We start from the raw sequence: 8,154 nt of genomic DNA on the forward strand, positions 1-8,154 counted from the left end.
GAGAGGAAGGGAGAGAGACAGAGAGTCAGAAACATCGACGAGAGAGAAACATCGATCAGCTGCCTCCCGCACATCTCCCACTGGGGATATGCCCGCAACCCAGGTACATGCCCTTGACCGGAATCGAACCTGGGACCTTACAGTCTGCAGGCCGACACTCCATCCACTGAGCCAAACCGGCTCTGGCCCTATAGAATTATTTTATCTAGAATGAGGAAAGAGTAGTCCACATCTCTTCTCTTCTGACCAGATCACATTGAGTTCAGTTCAGCTAAAGGAAACTCTTTCAGAGGATTATAGACAAATTAAATGGGTTCAGAGAGGAGTAATCAGAAGAAAAAAGGAGCCTGAGAAATTGTTTATGAGAAATAACTGAAAGATGACACACTGGCTGTAATGAAAAGGAGTCATTGGTTCTTTATGGCTGAGAAGAATAGAATTGAGGCCAAATTTTGGAAGCTACAAGGTAAGACAGGTTTTGGGTCAGTAGGAGGAAGAAGTTTCTGACAGTTTCCGTAGCACTTTATCAGTACCTCTCGTAGAACTTTCCACTTTCTATCTTTAACTGAAAGTTACTCCCAGAAATTACCTCAATAGCCACATAGCACCTGCTGGCACACATATTACGCCCTGAAATACTTGTTGAATGAATTAAAGAATGTGAGGATTATGAAATAAATGACTGTTAAAACTAGCCAAAGAGGAAACTGATCTGTTCTGTGAGGGAAGGCAGTCAACCACAGGCTAGTGAGCTACTTGGCCAAGATGTTATAGAGGAGATCCAAGTTTCGTGTACTTGGTCGGATTAGATGACTTTTAAAGGCCTTTCAAGACCTAAAGGTCTCTGGTTTCATGACCTAGGATTACCAGGTAAGTACTCGCTTTGTCACTTATTAGTGCTGTGGCATTAGGTAAAGTTATTTAGCTACTTTGCTCAAATGGGATTATAATATGTACCATGCTCCCTACATAAATGATTTGGAAGATCAAAATAACATTTTAAAATAACAAAAACAAAACAAGAAGGTGGGTGGAAGCACGGGCTGGAGGGACCAGAGGAACCGGCTGTATTACAGAGCTCTCCCTTGAGGGTAAGGCAGTATCAACCTCAAACACTGTATACCAAGGGGCATAACAATTTCAGGCTTGCCGAGGGTCAGAGTTCTATATATGGTAGGTAGTCCTACAGAGGGACACTCTCGGACATGCAAGGGGGCACAGGGAATAGAAAATAACCACTGGGCCAGGTGTTTCTAGTTTGATTGAGATCTCAGCCAAATGGATGGGATTCAGGTTATCCAAAACACTTAAGAAGAAAATGACTCAATGGTTGAGCATCGACTTACGAGCCAGAGGTCAAGATTCGATTCCTGGTCAGGGCACATGTCCAGGTTTGGGGCTGGATCCCCAGTGTGGGGCGTGCAGGAGGCAATCCATCAATGGTTCTTTCTCATCATTGATGTTTTTCTCTCTCTCCCTCTTCCTTGCTCTCTGAAATCAATAAACATATATTTTTTAAAAGAAAGGAAATGGCCAAACCGGTTTGGCTCAGTGGATAGAGCGTCGGCCTGCGGACTGAAGGGTCCCAGGTTCAATTCCGGTTAAGGGCATGTACCTTGGTTGCGGGCACATCCCCAGTGGGAGGTGTGCAGGAGGCAGCTGGTTGATGTTTCTCTCTCATCGATGTTTCTAACTCTCTATCCCTCTCCCTTCCTCTCTGTAAAAAAATCAATAAAATATATTTTTTTTAAAAAATAAATAAAATAAAAAAAAATAAAAGAAAGGAAATGAGGCAGAAGCCAGGGGTATAGGCCAATGTGGAGGGAACTAAAGGAAGGCTGTGGCTCAACTTAGTTATTTTAGATTCTAGCCGGAAAGCATTAAATGAGTGCCAGGCCCCAGCTGATAAGTCTGGTGCTACACATGCACTGCCTGCCTTGGTCAAAATGAACTGTTCATCTGCCTAGGCCCTAGGGTTAAACATGTAGAAGAAACCATCATGGAATATAAGTGAATCAGGGTGAAAGGCAAGATGAACTTGGGAAAGTGCCCTGCAATTTATAAATGTCTATAGAGGTGTACAAGTTTATTGCTTAACAATTAGAAAGTTGCCTCTGGAGTTAGATTTTCTGGAATTGAATCAGATTTGATTTAATTTGCCTTAATAGTGGGCCCCTGCCTTATTTTTCTGTCTCCATGTCTTCAACTGTAAAATGGAGACCATAATAGTACCTACCTCACAAGGTGGTCTGAGGTTAAATGAGATAATGCGGTGAAGCACTTAGAACAGTATCTGGCATATAGTGAGCTTCCAATAAATATCAGTGATTACAGATTTTGCTTAGAGCTCAGTGATTCATTTTGATCTATATACTTAGTCATATTTCTCTGCTCAACAATCTCTTCTTCAGCCTGGCTGGCATGGCTCACTGGATGAGCATTGACCTATGAACCAAAAGGTCAGGATTCAATTCCCAGTGTGGGGCATGCAGGAGGTAGTCAACCAATGATTCTCATTATTCATGTTTCTCTCTCTCTCTCCCTCTCCCTTCCTCTCTGAAATCAATAAAAACAAGCAAAACCAACAGCATTCTATTCTTCAACTATGTCTTGATTGTCTTCTTCCAGTGGTTCTCAATCAGGAGTGATTTTGGCCTGAGGGACATTTGGCTTTATCTGGAGACATTTTTGATGGTCACAAACAACTTGAGGGGCCTACTAGCATCTAATAAGTAGTTTCAGAGATGCTACAAAACATCCTGAGTGACAGAGATGCTGCTAAACAAACATGCCAGAAACCCGCAACAAAGAAGTTTCCAACCCCAAATGTCAATAATGCCGAGGTTCAGAAATCCTGACTTAGACTCATTTCTAGCAACCAGAAGAATTTCATCTACAGCAACTCTGAAGGAATAAGATGGTATATTCTCTTTCCCTCAGTTTCCAGAGCCCTAAAACTCTGAAAAGATGTAATGTACATTCTGGTAAAGCTGCAGCCCTCAATGGGCACTGCCACAAAGACCCTTGTTATTCGTGTCCCTTCTTATTGAGCTCTGGAGTTGGCGGTGTGGTAGGATTTATACAGGATGGGGCCAGAGCATGTTTACAGTTGTTTGTATGGAAAATAATACAATAATAAAAAATAGTACAAGAATAAACGGTGTTTCACATACAACTGGAAACCTACTTTTACCCACTCTGTACACCCCAGGATGCAATGGGTCGCTTTGATTCCGTCCGAGATCCTACCCAGTTACTTTACGGGGATTTCAATTCTCAGATAGACATTGATTGATTTTGGTGGGTAGAGGTGGATAGGGAAATCTGTAATCTGACTGCCTTAGAAAGTAGTGCCTGTGCACTCCGACATGGTAGAGAGGGAAGATGAAAGATCTTTATACCTACTTTCAGTTAGGAAGTATCATCCTGTTTCTGGAAGGTGGTCTAGCAACTATTTTCATTTCTTTTTTTAAATATACTTTTATTGATTTCAGGGAGAGGAATGAAGAGGGAGCGAGAGATAGAAACATAAATGATGAGAATTATTGATCGGTTGCCTCCTCCATGACCCCCACTGGGACTGAGCCTGCAACGCAGGCATGTGCCCTTAACTGGAATTGAACCCGGGACCCTTAAGTCCACAGGCTCTATCCACTGAGCCAAATGGGCTAGGGCTATTTTCATTTTCTAATTGTGTTTTCTTGCTTCATAGATGGTGGAAATTTCATTTTAGATCCTGGCAGTAGACTCAGAAATCCTACTGTTTTTGGAGGGGGAGTTTGAGGTTTTCATCTTTTCTAGAACATCACAGGTCTTTTCACTGACAGCTAGGAAAGGCTGTTAGGGCTGCAAGTCAGGTGTCCTTAAAAATCATTACTTTCTCTTTATTCCTGCTGACCTGTTTTGGAAAGGGCACATGAAGGCATGACAACTTCCTTTGCGGTTATCAATGAATCTTTTATAAGGATTTTCCTTTTCTCAGACTTGTTAAATTTCAAATCGATGCAAAGATATGGGGGTGAAAGGAAGCTCTGATTTCTTTGGGTCACCATCGTATCATCTTATCCCAGAATTCCAGATTTTCAGAAGTCAGAGTAGGCACATCTCCATGGTTTATGGATTCCCAGAGACACTGTATGGTAGCAGTGTGAATAAATGGTTACATTGCACAACTTTCTAATTTTAGGTTTAAAATATCCAACTAAAAATGTTATCTAATCAAGACATTAAGCTTTATAAGAACTGGAAGTGGCTGGATTATAAACCTGATGAGCTTTATTTTCCATGTGCACATAAAGAATGTTTTTAATGACTGGTGAGTAAGCTAAATTTTCATTTTCTTCTCGAACTGGCTATGCATTTTCTTTTTCTCTGTGAATACTGATCTTGAATACATGCAAATGCTAAAACCCAGCTGTTTCTCTTTGCGAGCAAAAGGCAGTCTTAATTAGTTTTTATAACACACACATCTCTTTCACTCTAGTAGAGTGCAACACTCAACAAATAACATTTTAATTAAAAGCCAGTGAATACTCTTCCTGTTCTTTTTCTCTCTTTATAATCTTTTCCCATACTTTTTGCATCTGATACCCAAGAAGTATCATCAAAATATAATTTTTCAGATAACAGAATCAAATTACCAACTTTATTTTGAATAAAGGGTTTATGATTAAAATTTCCCCATTTATGTAATTTAGTTATAGGCTTCATGAAGGAAAAGAATATAATTATATCAATTTTACATACTGATAAACCAATTTTTGGTTAGACAATGGCTTAAGGCCACATACACTTCACTAACTGCCACCAACTGAACAGGGCCATAACCCTGAATTTCTGAGTTCTTATTCCTTAGTAGAATATAATTAATATTATCAGGAAAGCTACATTGTCAAAATTGATTATTTTGGAGGATTTCTTCTTTGGTGCTGTATGATATTATCTAAATCAAGTATATCTAATTGGAAATCCACAACCCCTTTAGCACATATTTTGAAGCCAATTGTATTAGGGCTGCCATAACAATGTACTGCAAATCAAGTGGCCTAAATAACAAATATTTATTTTCTTACAATTCTGGAGGTTAGAAGTCTGAGATCAAGGAGTTGGGAAGATTGTTTCTTCTGAGGCTATAGATGGCTGTCTTCTTCCTGTTTCTTCACGTGGTCCTCACTCTATATGTGTTTCTGACCTAATTTCTTCTTATAAAAATACCATTTACATTGGATTAGTGCCCATTCTATTGACCTAATTTTAACTTAATTGTCTCTTTAATCCTACTTCCAAATATAGTCACATCCAGAGGTATTATGGGTTAAGACTTCAACATATGAATTTCGGAGGAACACAATTCAAACCATAACACTGTCAGAAATCCAGATATAGTAAAATCAAAACCATCATCCCAGCCAGTGTGGATCAGTGATTGAGCATCAACCTAAGAACCAGGAGGTCATGGTTCAATTCCCAGTCAGGGCCCATGCCTGGGTTTCAGGCTCTATCCCCAGTGTGGGGCATGCAGGAGGCAGCCAATCGATGATGCTCTCTCACCACTGATGTTTCTGTTTCTCTCTTCCTCTCCCTTCCACTCTGAAATAAATTTTATATATATATATATATATATCATCAGATCAGTGCATTTTAAAACATTTTTTAAGACAATAGTCCTATGACTCTAAGAGATTGTTTTGTTTCATTACTAAGAAAATTAGTTTTTCTTCTACAAGGTCATGAAACATTTCACTCAAATCCACATTTGTCAGGCTGTTTCTCAGAGTTGCTTTCTGTCTGGAGAAAAACAAAAATAACTCTATACTATTCTAATACTATTCCACTGTAAATATATGAAACTTGAAACTGATTATTTCTTTATCCACTCCCCACACTATGCATGCCAGTGAAACACTTTAGGAATAAAGTGGCTGGAAGAAAAAAGAAGCCATAATGGTTCTCAACCACCTGCTCAGGCTTTGGTTTTGCTTCCTTTCCCCTGCCTACCAGCTGCTCTAGAAAGGTATGGTTGTGGAGATGGAAATGTTAAAAACAACAACTACAAAATAAGAAGTGGGCACTGTACTGGACACAGACATGTTCCCATCTACTCAGAATAAAATTGGGGATGCAGCAAGAATACCTACAGAGGAACCAAAGAAAAGCACAAGTACCATTCCTCCCTACCTTTCCATTCACCTTCTCTTGCAGTCCTGGACTCATGCGCAGTCCTGCTTGAACAGAAGCTGTCCAATCCCCGAAGGCAAGTGTGGTACTGGCATATGTATATACATGTAGATCAATGAAGTAGAATTGAGAGTCCAGAAAAGAGGCAGAGCTGCCTCAAACAGATTGTCAAACTGCAGTGGGAAGGCCGGGGAGGGTTGGGGGGCAGGAGGTAGGGGGGTAAGAGATCAACTAAAGGACTTGTATGCATGCGTATAAGCATAACCAATGGACATAAGACACTGGGGGATAGGGGAGGCTGGGGGACTGTCTAGGGCGGGGGGATAAAATGGACACATATGTAATACCCTTTGTAATACTTTAAGCAATAAAAAAATTAAAAACAAAACAAAACAAAAAAAAAATAAAAAGAGCAATAAAAAAAAAAAAAAAAAAAAAAACCCTCACATTTACAATCAATTGACTGTCTGTTGGGGTCCATCCCCAGCAGGTCCAGGGGTTGCCAAAGGTGTGGACGGAGTCAGCGAAGAAGGAATGACACACAGACAGGTTTTTCTTTCTTTTTTTTTTAAATTCCCATTATGAACTGGTTTGGTCAATCAACTACAACACTTGCTAGCAGACATGCGGTAAAAATGGCCTGGCTCAGAATCACCCAGATCTCTCACGATCTCTTGACCGCCTCCTATCACGCTCCCGTCCCCCACTGCCTCTACCACCACCTCCGCCACCTCTACGACCACGATCTCTAGAGTTTCTAGCCAGCCGTGGGCAAACTACGGCCCGCAGGCCGGATCCAGCCCATTTGAAATGAATAAAACTAAAAAAAAAAAAAAAGACCGTACCCTTTTATGTAATGATGTTTACTTTGAATTTATATTAGTTCACACAAACACTCCATCCATGCTTTTGTTCTGGCCCTCCGGTCCAGTTTAAGAACCCATTGTGGCTCTCCAGTCAAAAAGTTTGCCCGAGAGCAACGCTCAGGGGACCGGGACCTTGATTGGTGCTTCTTGCGCCAGCGCCCATACAGCCCCCCCCCCCCCCCCCCCCCCCCCCCGCAGCTCTCTGGAAATGGGCTTCAGATGCATGAAGTTGCAGAAGCCGCCTCGTGTACACTCTCCCATTTCATACTGGCAGCAACAGGCTTCCCGGAAGTCGGTCACGGGGGAAAGCTCAGCGTGGATGGGCTGCCCATTGAACCAGCGGTTGTTCAAATCAATCACAGCTTTCTCTGCATCTTCTTCACGGCGAAACTTCATACACACGTTTCCAACGAGGTGATCTCCAAGGTTATCACAGACATCCATCTCCTCCACCTCGCCGTACTTCTCCATTTCTGTGAAAACCTCCTCAAAAAATGCATCATAGTGTTCCTGCATCTCGACATCGCTCACAGCACAGTGCAAACCGTCAGCAGACTGGGAAGAGTTTTGAGGGTTACGGTAAATGTTCAAGAGGGCAATGGTCTGGCTAAAGGTTGGTTTATTGTGCAACCGAGAGCATCTGTCTCCATGACGACATGCTCCAATTTTGAAATAAAATGAACAGTTGACTTTGTCCTTCTCGGTGCCAAAGATGGAAGCCAAATACTCCGCCATTTCCCACCGGCAGCCGCCAACAGCGCTGCCGACCAGATGTTGGGGTCCGACCCCAGCAGGTCCAGGGGTTCCCAAAGGTATGGACAGAGTCAGGGAAGAATGAAGGACACGGAGGCAGCATTCAGTTGATCAGCATAGCCAGGTTCTCCAGCCAGGTTCTATCCAGGTTCTCCAGCCAGGTTCTGTTCTTTATTGTCTTGTTACATCTGTATTTATACCAGTTGATTTTAATCCTATCCATACTATTCCAAGGTTAGGGCGTTTGTTAATCTAATTCTGTTGAGTTTAATCCTGTCTAGGTTAATCTCTGTGTTCCATTATAAGGGCTATTCCAAGGTCACTGCTCTACTGATAGGCTACAAGGAGGTGACTGAAG

The 8,154-nt window shown here is 41.7% G+C and overlaps 1 pseudogene across 1 annotated transcript; it reads right to left on the bottom strand.

Moving 5' to 3' along the window:
• Positions 1-6,828: 6,828 nt before the first annotated feature.
• LOC308532237 (splicing factor U2AF 35 kDa subunit-like) lies at positions 6,829-7,805 on the bottom strand (annotated as a pseudogene). The gene is made up of 2 exons: positions 7,159-7,805; positions 6,829-6,953 (listed from the first exon to the last, which is right to left on the bottom strand). The product of its transcript is annotated as a splicing factor U2AF 35 kDa subunit-like (transcript).
• Between the last annotated feature and the right edge of the window lie 349 nt (positions 7,806-8,154).

This window comes from Myotis nattereri (assembly GCF_964212035.1).
Source record: "Myotis nattereri genome assembly, chromosome: 1".
NCBI lineage: Eukaryota > Metazoa > Chordata > Mammalia > Chiroptera > Vespertilionidae > Myotis > Myotis nattereri.